The sequence below is a fragment of the Mobula hypostoma genome, chromosome 19, assembly GCF_963921235.1.
Source record: "Mobula hypostoma chromosome 19, sMobHyp1.1, whole genome shotgun sequence".
Classification (NCBI taxonomy): domain Eukaryota; kingdom Metazoa; phylum Chordata; class Chondrichthyes; order Myliobatiformes; family Myliobatidae; genus Mobula; species Mobula hypostoma.
Window position 1 is genome coordinate 36,944,243 of NC_086115.1, and position 18,342 is coordinate 36,962,584.

At 41.3% G+C, this 18,342-nt stretch overlaps 1 protein-coding gene and 1 long non-coding RNA gene across 5 annotated transcripts in view; one reads left to right on the top strand and one right to left on the bottom strand.

Annotated features, from left to right (window-relative positions):
* LOC134358966 (uncharacterized) overlaps positions 1-17,399 on the top strand; it is a 52,086-nt gene extending 34,687 nt beyond the window's left edge. The window contains exon 3 of the long non-coding RNA XR_010020988.1: positions 16,489-17,399. This is a non-coding gene — a long non-coding RNA (uncharacterized LOC134358966). The remainder of the gene's footprint in view (positions 1-16,488) is intronic.
* Positions 1-18,342, bottom strand: part of plce1 (phospholipase C, epsilon 1) — a 482,678-nt gene that overhangs the window by 308,794 nt on the left and 155,542 nt on the right. The window lies entirely within an intron of this gene.

Consider the following 18,342-nt stretch of genomic DNA (forward strand, 5'->3'; position numbering starts at 1 on the left):
TTGACAGATCCTACATCACCAATATCCTGGGCATCACCATCCACTGTGTGTCAAAAGGTTATTGTGACGCGTCTCGTGTGGTAGTGCAGTGGGTAGTGATTGTCGCTCTCACTTTCAGCTTCCACCGCTGGCTAGCAGTCTCGCAAAAAGGAGAGCTGAATGCAATTCCCGACCAGAACATAGCCTCTCCAACAGCAAGCCTCATGTAGTGCCTCCTCATTGAAACTGAACACCTTTTAGATCCAGGCTGAACTACAGAGGAGGGTGGGGGGGGGGGGGTGGTGGTGGTCTGGCCGCTGCACGCATAGCACTCAGGCCCACCAGCGTGTGGACATGCCCTGATGCTCGTGAACCAGTTCCCCAGCTATGGGTAAATAGCCCCAGTACCTTGTGGGCAGCCTCGGGAGAAACAAAGACTACAAGAGTAAACCTGGACAGAAACTCCAGAGTGGAAGCCTGACGATGGATGGACATCACTGAACATTCTTGCAGCCACTCCAACAGCCAAGCTGGTGCCAAACATATTCCTTCATAAGCTTTTCTTTGGACTACACTGGTGAGGCCGAGAAGGGCAATTTTTCCACTGGGCATTCCAGAATCTCCACACCTTCCATCCAGGCTTTCCATTGTCCTTCGAGACAGATGGATGCCATCACCCTCATCACCATCCATTAGAAACAAAGCAGGATCAGCCACATAAATACTTTGGCTACAAGAGCAAATCAGGTGATGGCTATCAATTAACAAAACAACACACTCATAACAACACTCCATTGTGTAAACGGCAGAGCATTAAAGGTTTTGGTTGCCTGATAAACTAATTCTATTCACATAAAACATGATTGTTAGCACATACAGTAATATGAGTTATCTATAATAATTCCATTTTAGGAACTGTTTACTCTAAGAAATTCAGTACATTCTCACTGACTAACATGTTAGTTGAAGGGACCCCCGATCCAGATGAACATAGAATAGTACAGCACAGTACAGGCCCTTCGGCCCACATTGTTGTGCTGACCCTCAATCCCTGCCTTTCATATAAACCCCCACCTTAAATTCCTCCATATACCTGTCTAGTAGTCTCTTAAATTTCACTAGTATATCTGCCTCCACCACTGACTCAGGCAGTGTATTCCAAGCACCAACCACTCTCTGAGTAAAAAACCTTCTTTTAATATCCCCCTTGAACTTCCCACCCCTTACCTTAAAGCCATGTCCTCTTGTATTGAGCAGTGGTGCCCTGGGGAAGAGGTGCTACCTATCCACTCTATCTATTCCTCTTAATATCTTGTGTACCTCTATCATGTCTCCTCTCATTCTCCTTCTCTCCAAAGAGTAAAGCCCTAGCTTCCTTAATCTCTGATCATAATGCATACTCTCTAAACCAGGCAGCATCCTGGTAAATCTCCTCTGTACCCTTTCCAATGCTTCCACATCCTTCCCATAGTGAGGCGACCAGAACTGGACACAGTACTCCAAGTGTGGCCTAACCAGAGTTTTATAGAGCTGCATCATTACCTCGCAACTCTTAAACTCTATGCCTCGATTTATGAAAGCTAATACCTTGTAAGGTTTCTTAACTACCCTATCTACCTGTGAGGCAACTTTCAGGGACCTGTGGACATGTACCCCCAGATCCCTCTGCTCCTCCACACTACCAAGTATCCTGCCATTTACTTTGTACTCTGCCTTGAAGTTTGTCCTTCTGAAGTGTACCACCTCACACTTCTCCGGGTTGAACTCCATCTGCCACTTCTCAGCCCACTTCTGCAACCTATCAATGTCTCTCTGCGATCTTCGACCATCCTCTACATTATCTAAAACACCACCAACCTTTGTGTCATCTGCAAACTTGCCAACCCATCCTTCTACCCCAACATCCAGGTCGTTAATAAAAATCATAAAAAGTAGAGGTCCCAAAACCGATCCTTGTGGGACACCACTAGTCACAACCCTCCAATCCGTATATCCCTCCACCATGACCCTCTGCCTTCTGCAGGCAAGCCAATTCTGAATCCACCCGGCCAAACTTCCCTGGATCCCATGCCTTCTGACTTTCTGAATAAGCCTACTGTGTGGAATGAAAGGTCTCAGCCCGAAACATTGTCTATTCCTCTCCCTCCATGGATGCTGCCTGACCTGCTACGTTTTAGTAACTAATATTCCTTCTTTGTGATTCATGTTCTCACCAACCCCTATTGTTCCTCACAAACATGAATTGGTAAACTCAATCACTATATGAGAGAATCCATTCTATCATATTTCCTACCCACTGGTTTGGGTTCACCTTCTAACAAATGCAGGGGATTTCTACACCAGGATTATTTATATCCACTCTGCAATTTTAACATGAATGTTCATAAATGAGTAATTAATTTTAAAATGGTAAAGTAAAACTGATAACTCATTTTAACAAGATTCATCATCATCATCATTACGTGCCATGTTGTATGATGTGGGCGATCATGGTCTTCTAACCATGATTGTTCCAGGCAAAATTTTCCCCAGCAGTGGTTTGCAATTGCAGTGTCTTTTCAAGACAGGTAACCCCAGCCATTATCAGTACTCTTCTGAGATCATCTGCCTGGTGTCAGTGGTCACATAACCAGGATTTGTGATAAAAGTACAAGATTAAAGTACTAATTTAATTAGTTAATAAGCTAATATACAGCATAATGTTTTGCGTGGTAGAAATGACTGATTTCACCTAGAAACCAATTTGGAGTAGAAAGTTGGTCTCTGGTCCTTGCCATAAATGTGCATAAGAAATTCCCCCCCCCCCCCACTAAAAGAATTATCCTTACAAAATACTTCTGGCAAAATAGCCAGGAGTGTTTGATTTCTTTCATGAAAATGATATCAAATACTGATGTGTGTATAAACAGAGAGAGCTTTGCAAACTTTTTTGAAAGAAAGAACCGTTTGGAGGATCTGGTACCAAATAGCATTTTCAGAAACACAACTGAATTCATTTATGGGTAACGTGAAGAATATATTTTATCCATTTACGACAATGCAATTCTGCTAAACTAAAAACAGAACTACTGCAGAAGCTTAGTATCACAATTGCAATTTTTCGCAGTAATTTAATCAAAAGAAACTATGTCTAAAAATTGCAATTAAGCAAAAGAGATTACCCGTAAAAATAATTGGCAGCTTAAATCACTGCGGTATCGGATAATTATGCTACTCAAGAAAATTCACCAGAGGAAAAATACTTTGCATTCAATGTGACCACTGGCGTAAAGTCAACTTGGTGAACACCGCTTGAAAAATACAGACACTGCAGACATCAGTTAAAAATAAGACTGATTACTAATCTGTATCACTTATGCATTAACAAAATTGAAGATTGGGAATCATGAGGCTTTTGTTCTTGGCAAATATGTTTCATTCAGAAAACTAGACTTACTCCCATCTTATCACTTTAAGTTTTAACTGATTCAATTAGTAGAAACTATTTAGAATATTTACACGCAACACAAAAGCATCGCCAACATCTTATGTTTTTATACAGACCAAAAGTATAATTTTTAACAATAGCTGATTCTCTTAAAACTATGATTACCTGGACTGCTTCATCCCTTGTGTTTGATTAAAGAGTTGCCTATGCTGTATTATACTCCAAAAATTATTTTACATGCTGTACCTTCTTGTTCATGTTTTGCTGTAGTACAAGAGAAAGCAAGCAAGCGCAGCATATCTCTGACTGAAAACATCTGCAAACAATCAACTACAGCTGAGCTGTCCAAACAGCCCTCCTCCATTCCCTCCAATAATTAAACTATTTGCTTTTAGATTTTACATGGAAAAATAACTTTTAATAAGCCATAAACAAAATAAATTTTTGAATACATCACAAACAGGTCTTTCCAAACACAATATTTAAAAACAAAGGGAAGCTTACAACCACAAAATTAAATAATAGAAGTTCCAAGTATACATCCTAAGACAATGGGCCTTTCACGTAACCTTTATGGTGAAGGTTCAGGACCATAATTGTATATCCATGAGAAACAATTCAGAAAGCATTCCACCAGATAAGTGGGAATGAGGGATGCAGAAAGTGGTGAGAAATAAAGCTAAACTTTTTGATTTGGAAGGACTTTTGTGTATAAGCTCAAGTCCAACTTCACGAACTGTAGCAGCTTTTCCAACTGAACTGAGAGAGAGGTCAGTGCATCAGTTTGCTCCTGAACTTATTCCATCTGGAACATTGACAGAAGAAGAAATAAAACACAGAAATTGAAAAGAATATTCAGAGTTGGTTGGGAGGATGTGGCAGGGGTGGGGAAATAGGTGTGTAGGTGGGAGGAAATTGGAAACAGAAGACATTAAAATATTAGAACCTTTTAAAAATAGTCAGTTACTTGCTTTTCACCAATAAATACAGCGGTGAAATGACTATTTATATTCAAGTAGATAATTACTTAATTAATATTTTTGAGTCAAAGAACTAATATGTTTTCTGCAGCCTATCTAGGCAGGAATATGAATTTGGATACAGTACAGCAAGACGATGCAGACCCATCATGATATCTGTTCTCAGGAGGAACTTTTCCTGCAGCAATATATTAAAGTTACGGTGCTAAAATCCCTTAAGTAAAGAGTGAATTGTTTTTCTGAACATGTCATCCTGTTCTTTACCTAACTGTACTAGTAGTCTTCTGATACCCCCCAGTCACTGATTAGCCCACAGTTTACAAGCTTATTCTGAACACTGTACAAATTCCAAACTTATACAGGCACATCCAGATCAGATTAGTCAGTATATTACGACCAGTTAGAGAAAAGAAAGGGCATCTCGTAGTCCTTCGCAACCTATGAATTACTTTGAAGTGCAGGCAATGTTATGAAGACTAACAGAACAGCAGATTTACTCATTGTAAGGCCTCCAAAACAAAACACAAGATCAATGCTCAGTTGTCAGTTTTGGTGATGTTGGCTGAGGCAGAAATGTTGGCTAGGACAAAGAGAGAACTCCTTGTTCTTCAGAGCTTTGGAATCTTATACATTTAGTGAAGAGACTGGCTTTGAGATCTAATCAGTCCAGTTAGGCTTTCAATTTTTAAATATAAATGAAAAAGATAACAGCTTCCTCAGATAAGTAATCTGAAAGCATAACTGTGTCTTCTTCATCCAGACACCAGAGTTCTAATAGAGATGAATTTTAAACAAATAAATCACTCTATAGAACAAAGCATGTTGTTATCATAGTAAGCCCACACTTAAAAAATATTGAAACTGTCTAAGACAGTGGTTCACAACCTTTTTTATGTCATGGATCAATTCCGTTAAGCAAGGAGACGGTGGACTCCAGGTTGGGAAACGCTGAGCTAAGAGAACTACAATCAAATGCCTGAATGGAGGTCTTACTCTTTCCTCCCATAGAATCACTGAGTCTTTTTTCACCTCCAAACTCTCCTTCTAGCCTGCTATAAGTTTACAATAAGTTTACACAATAAAGAATTCAAAATATGCAGCAAATGAGTAGTGTGAACGAGGAGAACAATGATCTAGTGTTTTCCTAGCATATATGATGAATAAACTTTTCTCAGGCTTCTAGCCGGGTACAGGTATCGATCATAACTGACGTTTCGATGAGAAACTCTGCCATCTTCATCACGCATCATCACTGATAGAGATGGCAGAGTTTGTCTTCGAAACGTCGGTTACAATCAATACATGTACTCGGCTGGAAGCCTGAGAAGAGTTTATTCACTATGCAGGAGGTTTAAAAAAAAGAGCGATCTCACTAAAAAGCTTACTATCATTAATATCCTAAATGAGTTGCATCTGTTCCAATCTGAGAAATTAAATGCTGAGAACACCATTGTATAATCCATGTAAACCATACTGATTTGAAATTAGAGAGCTTGTACAACAAGTCAGAATACATGCATCTACAGGTTTCCCCCGCCATCCGAAGGTAGAGCATTCCTATGAAATGGTTCGTAAGCCAGAATGTCGTAAAGTGAAGAAGCAATTACCATTTATTTATATGGGAAAAATTTGTGAACGTTCGCAGACCCAAAAATAACCTACCAAATCATGCCAAATAACACATAAAACCTAAAATAACAGTAACATATAGTAAAAGCAGGAATGATATGATAAATACACAGCCTATATAAAGTAGAAATACTTTTCCACAATCATTGCCTGAACTGTTCTCCGTAGCGAAAATCTCATGCAAGCGCTGTCGGCAAAAACACGGCACAAGCTCTCTCCAGTAACCTTTAGGCTATGAAGCTGCCAAGTCATATCAAATAACACGTAAAAATACACAGCCAATATAAAGTAGAAATAATGTATGTACAGTGTAGTATCACTTACCAGAATTGGGACAGTGCTGAGCACACTGATGATGGTGTGTTAGACTGAGTCGTCGGAGGCTGGGGTGGTGCAGTGGCCCCCACCCTCCGGGCAGCGACCCAATACCAATCCGTGAAGCATGCAGCGGTCCAGCAATGCCCAGGATGCACCCAACACATCTTTAAGAAAAAAGCCGAAATAAACAAGCTAATTAATTAGGTGTCGCCCGGCACGTAAATGTCGGCCCAGATCAGAGGCGATGCAATCGGCGATTGCCTCTGATCTGGGCCGACATTTATGTGCCGGGCGGCACCTAATTAATTAGCTTGTTTACTTCAGCTTTTTTTCTTAAAGATGTGTTGGGTGCCTCCCGGCTACCGCTGCATTCTCCGCGGATCGGTATCTGTCCGCGGCCCGGGGTTTGGGGTGGTGGGACACTGGGATGTCACCTCATCATCGCCTGTTTCCATGACGGCAGGCAGCTCACCTTCTCCTATGTCTGCCTGCCTCGATGTCGAAGGTCGAGGTTCGTCATCTGCTGTGGCTGATGTGGAAGGCTTGCTTGACTGCTGAGCCTCACACATTTTTCTATCATACAGTTCTTTGTAAGCACTCAAACCATCCTGCAAATATGCCCGAAACCAACGTACCCTTTCAAAATGAAAGTCATACTTTATCATTGCAGCGAAAAACTCACGCAATTGCTTCACGTTCAGTTCCTGGACGACTTCACTTTCGGTCCATTCACTACTGCATTCGGTTTCGATTGTTATCCTTTCCTCTTCCAATTGCATCAGCTCTTCATCTATCAGTTCTTGGTCATGGGCTTGCAAAACCTCTTCAACATCATCTTCGTCAACTTCCACAAGCCAAACTCACTTTGTACTTACTTCGTTCGCCACGATCGAAACACTTAATTATGTCTAGTTTTACGCGAAGTGTAACACCCTTACAAGCTCTTTCAGGCTTTTCCGATACCTTAGAACTCATCTTGCTAACGGCTGCTCACAGGCACGTGTTTAAACAATGCCAGCTAGAATGCCGTTCCGAATCCGTGGGGAGAGCAGCTGCTTGGGGTGCGTGCTGCCTTTTATGGCGCGCTGCCTTTTTTTCGCACGCTGCTTTTTTTCATAACAGTGAAAACACCTTCTGTTAGCGAAAACAGGTAACTAATGTAGGTCTTTCAAAACAGTGAGGTTTCGTAAAGCGAATGTTTGAAGAGCGGGGGACACCTGTACTTCACCATATAACAAAAACCATATCTCCTATTTGAAGTGTTGACAGCTGGCAGTATCTGGATACAAATAAATATTATTTTAATTATGCAAAAGAGTTAACCAAGGAAGATAAATTGTTCTCTGGATTCTGAAATGTGTCCAATGTTACAGAGGACATTTGCCCATGGTGCTCTGATTTGGTCTAAAAATTATACTGCATTCTTCGCAGATTGTCCTTAGTTGCACTCAGTAGCCACTTTATGAGACACACTTGTTCATTAATGCAAATATCTATTCAGCCAATCACGTGGCAACACCTCAAAGTATAAAACTTACTAATCAGCAGTCTCTTTTACCTATCCGAGAAGCCAGTTAGGGTGATACTTGGCACTGTTGTTCACATCAACAATAAGAATTCCCAGCACTGGGAAAATTCCTCATGGGTAGAAATAAACTAAATAAAATCATGACCGCATTCCAAAGTGGTCATAAATCTGATCCGAATAGGTACAATTTTCTACCTTAATCAAGTAAAATTTGCAGGTCTTACTGTGACAGACAATGAAGACAGAACAAGAATGCTTCACAAATGTGTCAACAGTGTCTTGCTGGTTTTATCTGTGAATTTTTAAAGAGAGTCTGGTTGAGAAATTTCTCCGGCAGCTTTGACCTCATGTTCAGTTTTTGAAGATGAAAGAGGGAACCACTGAATTTGTGGCACTATTTTGCCTATGCTCAACTAAATTCCCTCATGAAATGACAAGGACACAAGACGAGAACAAGGTACGGCTTTGTATCACATCATTCAAAATTTTGAATACGTCAGAAATGAAGCCACTGGAAAGCACCTGGCCAGATGTGGTTGTGCAATGGACATGTGATTTACATGCATCATTACCTTGCAAGTTGCACACAATTCTATTCTGTATTCTAAGCAACTTTTCTGGATTTGCTTCAGAGCAAAATTCAATGGCCACAGTGCTCAGACTTGGTCTAAAAATTATACTCCACTTATAGCAGATTTTCATTAGCCACACTCAGTGGCTACTTGGCACACCTGCTCATTAATGCAAATATCTAATCAGCCAATCATGTAGCAGCAATTCAATGCATAAAAGCATGCAGACATGGTCAAGAGGTTCAGTTGGTGTTCAGACCAAATACCCAGAATGGGGAAGAAGTGACTACGTGATTTTGCTTATGGAATGACTGTTGATGCCAGACAGGGTGATTTGTGCATCTCAGAAACTGCTGATCTCCTGGGATTTTCATGCACAGCAGTCTCTAGTGTTTAGAGAGAATGATGCAAAAAGCAAAAAAAACGTCCAGAGAGTGGCAGTTCTGTGGGCGAAAATCCTTTGTCAATGAGAAAGCTCAGAGGAGAATGGCCAACTGGTTCAAGCTGACAGGGAGACGACAGTAACTCAAATAACCATGTATTATAACAGTGGTGTACAGAACGGGAACTCTGAATGCACGGCATATTGAAGTGGATAGGCTACAGTAGCAGACGACCATGAACTTACAGAAATACACTTAAAGGCCACTTTATTAGGTACCTCATGTACCTAATAAAGTGGCTACTGAGTGAATGTTTGCAATGAGCCCGTTCAGTAGAATGAGGGGGAGAATTTTAATTCCTGTACAGAGATATAAATTCTAAGTGCACTTTGCTGCTTTTGGTGCTGAAAGGTGAAATTAGCATCCTTGAAATCTTCTGGATTGATTCTTCCTCTAAAATTTGCTTCAAGGTGCTATAGAAAACCTTGTCAGCCTATACAGCTGCTGATTTGGTCAACGCTTAGCCATAACTCTATAGTTTATTATACTACTAACATTTTTGCACTGAGACAATTACCGTTCCAACAAGTAGAGTAACAAAGATACGGATTGCACAATTTAATTCAAAAGTAAAGGAAGTGTGCTTTTGGAAAAATGGGCAAAACTAGAGTTATTGTCTGGAATAGGGAGTGGTTGAAATGTGATGTTATTACATGTACAAAACTGATGAAATAGGATTGATAGATGTGCACAGTGAACCCATCCTATATTTTGAAATAAACTAGACAAGTTGGGCCGGTGAAGACATGTCTAAATGAATAAATGGCAAATTTAAAACAGATATCAGTAAGACTAATTTAAATGCCAATAAATAATTGGAATTATTTCCTATTTCCTATTTCCTGAGGAGACTGAGGTCCTTTAACATCTGTCGGACGATACTGAGGATGTTCTACGAGTCTGTGGTGGCCAGTGCTATCATGTTTGCTGTTGTGTGCTGGGGCAGCAGGCTGAGGGTAGCAGACACCAACAGAATCAACAAACTCATTCGTAAGGCCAGTGATGTTGCGAGGATGGAACTGGACTCTCTCACGGTGGTGTCTGAAAAGAGGATGCTGTTCAAGTTGCATGCCATCTTGGACAATGTCTCCCATCCACTACATAATATACTGGTTGGGAACAGGAGTACATTCAGCCAGAGACTCATTCCACTGAGATGCAACACAGAGCGTCATAGGAAGTCATTCCTGCCTGTGGCCATCAAACTTTACAACTCCTCCCTTGGAGGGTCAGACACCCTGAGCCAATAGGCTGGTCCTGGACATTTCCTGGCATAATTTACATATTACTATTTAATTATTTATGGTTTTATTACTATTTAATTATTTATGGTGCAATTGTAACGAAAACCAATTTCCCTCGGGATCAATAAAGTATGACTATGACTATGAACTGTGGCTGGAGGAACAGAGTCAAATCTTAGCTGTGTTCAAGGCAGCTCAAAATTTTTAATGTGAATTGACTGGACACAGCCCAGTCCGTCACAGGGCAAGCTCTCCCCACCATCTACAAGGAGCACTTCCATAAGAACGCAGCACCAATCATCAAGGACTCCTACTATCCAGGTCATGCTCTCTTCTCTCTTCTACCATCAGGAATGAAATACAGGATGCTTAGGTTCCATACCACAGGTTCAGGAGCAGTTATTACCCTTCAACAATCAGGCTCCGGACCAGGGGGATAACATCACTCACCTCAACTCTGAACTGATTCCACAACCTATTGACTCGCTTTCAGGGACTCCACAACTTATGTTTCTGATATCATTCATTTAATTATTTATTTCATATTTCTGTCCTTGCATGGCTTGTCTTCTTTTGTGCTTTGGTTGTTTGCCATTTATGTGTGCAGCTTTTCATTGATTCTGTTCTATTTCTTTGGTCTCCTGTGAATGCCTGCAAGAAGATGAATTTCTGGGCAGTATATGGTGACATACATGCGTTGATAATAAACTTACTTTGAACTTTGATTTGCTCACAAAATTAGGATTGCAGTCAGCCACAATCTTATAAAATGGCAGAGCAGGTTTGAGGGGCCAGATAACCTCCTTTTGCTCCTAATTCATAGGTCTAGATGACTGGTAATTGCTAAATAAAAACTAGGTGCTGCTTTTTCTACCCCGAAAGAGAGGTAGTCAAAATACCTTCAGATTCTTGCCAAGGTCAGGCCTGGTGAAAGAAACATTCAAACGTGAATGTCCACAGGAACAGATGAGAGCACAGAACAGATTAACACACAGTGACGAATAGAAATGACTGATAGACTATCTGATAGAATCACTGCTTACTTTTAGAGAGGCTTAGAAATGTTAGAGAAATGGAGATAAACTATAAGTCCTGATGCAATATCAAAATATTAGTAGATATTATAATTGTTATAATCTGTGTAAAACAAAAATGCTGGAAACACTCACCAGGTCAGGCTGCATTAGAGGACAGAGAAACAGAGATAATGTCTCACATCAAGGAGTCTTGACAATAAACATACAAGTTTTCTGATGAAGAAACTTGATCTGCAAGGTTGGTTCTCTCTCCCTCTCCACAGAATGCTGCCTGATTTGCTGAGTGCTTCAAATATGTTGCAGATTTTGAGCATCTGCAATTTTTTGCTGCAACAAACATCTTGCAATGAAAAATATTGTGCATCTGGACTTTTCAAGAATCAACTTTTTAAGACAGCTCCTGTAAATTTCCATTAACAGTAAGTTGCCAACAATTAACTTATTTGGAGGTTGCAGTGATTCAATTAAACTTACCCCAATTATTTCCTTTGGTACTGATACAGATGAATATCTAGGTTGTTTACTTGCTGAAAGCAGGTCTGATTGAAGAAACTTGGAATAACAGGAAGTTTCATGTAAACGATCAGCTGAAGCAAAAGTTTATGAGGTCCCTTCAACAAAGGGACACATTTTTCGTGATGGTCTATCCGGCAGTTAAATACACGGCTACAGCCAGGCACTGATGCAATTAGATACACGGCCAGAAGAGAGTATCAGTGCAATAAGGGTGTACAATGGGAGCCAGACACCAGTGGCTAGATGTGTGACTGTAGCCAGGGATCAACAGTGTAGCCAGAGACATGGACTGGGGTTGTAGTGAGATAAAAGGCTGGAAACAGGGTCTGTCAGGCATACAGCTGGATTGAGACTCAGGGACGCAGTCAGGTGTGCAGGCAGAACCTGGGACTGGGAATACTATCCACAACACAGCTAGACTCAGGAGCTCATCAATAGGACATGGTCAGAAAGTTGGGAAAAGGGGAATGTTCAGAAGTCAGGACAGAGGCAATGAACATGGGTTCCCGAGCTTGATCCCACTTATGAAAGCTCAAGTCCGAATATGGCTACCAGACCTACACTGGCACCCACTGGTGTGAGAGCTTGAATATCTATGTAGCTACTGGTCTCCAGCCTCCGGGGGCCCCCTTGCGTCTGAATCAATTACTTGCTATGTGCAGACCACATGATAGCTGGTGTGAAACAGTTACACCACATTAAAACACATCATGCACTATGAAGTTTGGGTCCTGGCATGTCAGAAGGTGCATTGCAGACAGCCCCATCAGGGCCCAAACCTGAATTGTAGTTCACTGTCATGGGTCAGCAATCTGGAAGCTTAGACATGGGCATTGTCACACTCAACAAACTATACCCCCCCCCGCCCCCTCCCAACTCCACCCAGCTGCTATCCCCTTCCCTTCCAGTCCAGATGAAGCATCTAGGCCTGAAACATAAACTGTGATTCATTTCCATAGATACTACCTGCCCTGCTGAGTTCCCCCAGCATTTTGCGTGAGTTACTCTGGATTTCCAGCATCTGCAGAATCTCCTTGTGTTTAGGGCTTGTAAATTGTGTTTGTGTTGTGATGTCGGTGGTATTAGCTTGCCTTTCTGTTTCGAATAGGCTAACTGTTTCCATTATATTGGTGCTAATGCTGGATCTTTCCCAAAGCTAAACGAGTGTGACGGCAGCTCACTGAATGCTGGCAGCAGCAGGCGGGACTGCGCCATAGCAAAGCTGTTTGTTCGAGGCTGTCTGCAGTGGCCAGTCCTGGGTGACAGAAAAGCTGTTTTAATTGGGCTCTTGTTGCATGCTTTACATTCCTTGGGATGCCCTATCTGCAGAAATTAAGTGCATGTAATGTCTGTTTGGCGAATCACATTCACATCTCACACAATCTTGTGCATATCTCTAATATATAACCTTGCTTAGCTCCGCCATGGTGTCCTGAAAATATTATCAGTCAGGTGATCAAAACATTACAGGTGCTGGTAATACGAATTAAACTTATAACCAGTAGATTTCTGTGATCATAAACATGAGAAGTTCTGCTGGCGCTGGAAATCCACAGCAACACACACAAAATGCTGGAGGAACTCAGCAGGTGAGGCAGCGTCTATGGAAATGAATCAACGGTGGGGGGGAGGGGGGTGATAGCTCAAGCTAGATGAGGGGGAAGATAGACTGGTGGAGGGGCGGATGAGGTGAGGTGATAGGTGGAAAAGGTGAAGGGCTGACGAAGAGTGGATCATGGGAGAAAGGAAACGAGGAGTGGCTCCGGGGGGAGGTGATAGGCAGGCGAGGAGAAGCGAAAGTGTAAAAGGGGAGCCAGAATGGGGCAGGATAAAGAGAGAAGAGGGAGGGAGGAGAAAGTGCCAAAAGTTACAGAAATCGACATCAGGTTGGAGGCTACGCAGACAGAACATAAGGTGGTGTTCCTCCAACCTGAGTGTAGCTTCATTATGTAACAGAAGAATTTGCTAAGTGCCCTTACTATTGCAAAAAGATTCCAAGCAGATTTCATTTAAATCATTACGAAACAAAATGTGACACTGAGCAGAATGATGCATCATCTTTTAAGAGGCATGAAGACAGCAGAAAGGGTCGAGAAGTGGTGAAGCTTTGGAAGGGGATTCTAGAACTTACAGTGTTAGTAGCTGAAGGCATGGCCACCAGTAATGGAGCAAGTAAAACTGATGAATGATCAAGATGCTGGAATTAAGAGAATAGGGCCTGAGGAACTTGCAGAGATACAGGGATTTGAAGGCATGGAATTTGGGGGGATTTGAAAGAAGGGATGAAAATTTTAGAACCCTGACACAACTGGGAGTCAAAATCAAAGTCAGAGCTAAAATAAATTTACTATCAAAGTACATATATTTTACCATACACTAACTTGAGATTTATTTTCTTGTAGCTATTTACAAAGATTGACAAACAAACAATGTGCAAAGGGAATCAAATTGTGGAAATAAAAAAATATATAATACTGAGAACATGAGTTGTAGAGGACTTGAAAAAGAGTGTGTAGGTTGTGAAATCAGTTCAGTGTAGTGAATGAAATTAACCATTCTGGGTCAGGAGCCTGATGGCTGTAGGGCAGACGAGTTGCTACATATGATGATTGAATCGGGCATACTGTAAAATGTTGTTTAGGCAGGAAGAGTTGCAGCTAAACTCACATTCACAGAGAAAGATAATCAGGGAAGTTAGCCGTAAATCCATTTGTAGAATCAAGTCAAATTATGAATGATGGTCTCAGCACTGAGTGCAGTTTAATGATATTGTGGAGACAGAAATGGAAAGCAAAAGGGGTGGAATAGATGTATAGTCTGAAGCTCATTGTGAGGTCACCACATGTGCAGACAATCTGACTCCGTTTAAGACACAATCTAGAAAGGGCCACGTAAATTGTTTAGGACCAGATTTGATGGGATGGAAGTTAACAATGAGGCAAGATGAGTAGTTTCGGCCACCTTATCGAAGAAATGATGTGCTGCAGTTGGAGAGGGTACAGAGAAGATACGCAAGAATGATCCCAGGAATGAAAGGGTTAACACAGGAGGAGCATTTGATAGCTCTGGGCCTGTACTCACTGGAGTTTAGAAGAATGACAGGGGTTCTCGTTGAAACCTTTCGCATATTGAAAGGCCTAGATAGAGTGGACGTGGGGAGGTTGTTTCCTACAGTGAGGGAGCCTAGGACCAGAGGGCACAGCCTCAGAGGAAAAGGTTTCAACATTTAATAAATATGAATGGAAAAAATATAAACTGACATTTATAGGTTTCCAATTTGTTACATTCGTTTTTCATTGAAATCAAGCTTATTCACTGAAAAGCACTTTCTTGTTTGTAAAGTTTAGGTTATAGAGATGGCACAGATGTTAGCACTCTCACTCCTGAGTCAGATGTTCTGGGTCCATGTCCCACTTTGAAACTTAAATACTGTACAAACAATCCAGCTGACACTTGGGTATAATTTTGTCAGAGGTTATTTGATGAGAGAATAAAACACCCACCTTCTGCACTCATGAAGGTTCAGAAGATCCCATGGCACAATTTCAAATCTAGCACCTCTGCAGAAATGTAATACATTCAAAATCTGATTAGCAAATCACATTCGCATCTTAGCAATATTATGTGTCTTTTCCACGAATAGCCTTACTTGGCTACATAATGGTGCCCTAAGAAGGGATTTGCTCCCAGATACCTTGGTTAAACCATAGCTCTCAACCTTATTTAATGATATTTTCTGAAATTACCACTGTGGTACTTAAGAGAGGTTGCCGTGAACAAAATGGACACTGCATTTCCCATATTAAAATAGTGCTACTTCAAAAGTACATTTGTTGGCTGTAAAGTGCTTTAGGATGCCCTGCAAGAATTCAAGGCAGTACAAAGAAATTGCTAGTAAATGAGATTAGTTATAGATGTATTTAATGGTTGGCAATAGAAACGGTGAGACAAATGGTCAGTTTCTGCACAGTATGTCACTATGATGCTCTGGTTGTCCTCTTATTGCTGATCGGGTAGAATGTTGATTATTAAATGATTGGGTCTGCCTGAATCAACTATATTAATGGAAGTAGTTATGAGAAAGTGTGCCACAGTATTGAAGTGGAGAAGAAACAGTCGTGAGATTGTATGCCAGAGTACTGAAGTTGAGGGTGGATTTTAAACTATTGCTTTGCATGTGTCTTTAAATATCAAAGAAAAGTGACTGCACGTGGAAGAGGTATCAGAGATATATAGTGGGTTCTGGTTAATTGGGACACATTGGGACCAGTACATTTTGGCCCAATTAAGTGGCTGCCACAATTAGCCCAATTTTCACGGAAATAGCTAAAAAAAAAAGGTATAAAAAAGACTAACTTCTGTTTAATTGCATTAAAATGAATACAGAACAAATTAGCAGGCCAGGCAGCATCTCTAGGAAGAGGTACAGTCGACGTTTCAGGCCGAGACACTTCATCAGGACTAACTGAAGAAAGAGTTAGTAACTATCATTCTCCTATCATTTTGGATCTTCCCCTCCCCCTCCCACTTTCAAATCTCTTACTAACTCTTCCTTCAGTTAGTCCTGACAAAGGGTCTCGGCCTGAAACGTCGACTGTACCTCTTCCTAGAGATGCTGCCTGGCCTGCTGCATTCACCAGCATCTTTGATGTGTGTTGCTTAAATTTCCAGCATCTGCAGAATTCCTGTTGTTTACAGAACAAATTAGAATGCTACTGATACCTCTACAGTATCATAAAACTGGGTATTAGTTCTTAATAGTTATTGATAGAGGAATTCATCCAGTTTACACTGCTGTGTTCTTCTCATTGATAGTAAATGAAATCAGCTCCAGCAGACAGGGCGATTGAGATCTACTGTGAGGTCCAACGAGCAGGAACGTGGTTCTGCATCACTCCATGGACAGCAAGGGGCATGATGAGGCACAGGAGAAGTCATGGAGCCCTAGTCATCCACCGTATCCAAGGCAGACCCCCAGTTGTGATGGCTACACGTACCACTGGACCCAGACTTTCGAGGTCGTGAGAGTAGAACTGCTCCAGAGCAACAGCTTCTTCACTTGAAAGCACTCCTGCACAGGTTTTCCTGACATTGTCGGATATGACTTTCAACCACCATCTTCTTCTTCTTCATGTACCTTGTGCGTTACATGCTTGGGTGATCATGGCTTTCCACATCGAACGATCCCACGCAGCGTCAATGATATCTCGCACACTTAGATCTGTTAGTTCTTTCAACCACCGTCAAATGAATAAAATCAGCACAGACACCTCTTGTAGATAATGAACTGCCTTCATACAGCGCTTTCGATGATGGCACCCTCCAAATCTTCATTTTCCTTATAACATTCAAGATGATGGTCAAAACCTTCAAATTCTCCATAGTTCCTAACTAGCTGAAGTAGTTAAATCGTTTCATTTTCACTCCCAGCATTGCTGGCATCTCCAAGCCTGACTGCTTGATCCCCTGTGAGCAAAACAGTTCCGAATTGTCTTATTGCTTTTTTCTTGCCAACGATCAGTGATAAAAATCATTGCCTTGTGAACATAAACACACACAACTGACGCTATTTAAAAACTATTCGCTCTAAGTATGGTGTAATGTCTAACGGCCACACAAGTGCATGAGACTGGCGCTAGATACGAATTGTTCAGCAAGAATCTCCTGTAGCAATTAAATGTCAGAGTGTCCCAAATAAATGAAGGGGATCCTGACGAGTTTCTCGATTGTCTTTTGTTCTTTACAGGCTGTCCCGATTAACCAGAATGCACTGTACATCTTTTCACAAGCAGCCCGGTTTGAAATACACACTTGTGGATTTATACAGCCTGGTAGCTTCAAGCCAGGGGCTGCAGAATGCTAATCTGAGTTCAGATGAGTTTAATCACAATAAACACTACTAGATTATTTGAATCTCAAGACTGAGTTACCACTTAAAATTTCTTTCTCACTAACCACATGGTTTTCATTTCTTGCATTGATTTTACTCAGTTTGAGCTTGTTTGTTGCAATGACTCTTTACCACAACCCTGCACCACCCCCCGCCGCCAACTCCACCCCACATCCAGCACCCCATATGACCACCAGCTATAGCTGGGCATTTCTCTGACCTGGTGTCACTGGCAGATCTGCCCTGTGGAGTTGCATTGTTTCCTCAAACCCGATGCTTTTAAAATTTCCCAGAACATCACTGAATTACCAAGCTGATTGATTCCAGCTGCCATTATCTAAACCTATCCAGCTGTGGGGAAAAACTAACAGAACCATAAGCAAAATATCACCATTCAAATCAATGTTTTCTCTTTGCCTGGGAATTACTGCCATCAGTTACAAACAGAGCTACAAAACAACTGTTGTAAATTATCACTATTACCTTTTCCTTTGCCTATGGTTTACATTGTTAATCCTGCAAATGTGAACTCTAGCCTCAGTTAAATTGTAGAATTTTGATCAAAAAGCAATTATAAACACTAAATTCTGCAGAAGGAGGTTTCTTAGTAAGGTAGAACAGACATCAATGTACTACAAGCTTTTGTTTGTATTAGCCAGTTTTAATTCTACGAAGTCCAAGTCACGTTTCTAATGAAGTAAAAATGATTGCTTTGACAGCTGCAGTACATTCAACCAAAGGAAGGTCTAGCACCATCTTGAGATCGGACAGACGGCTGC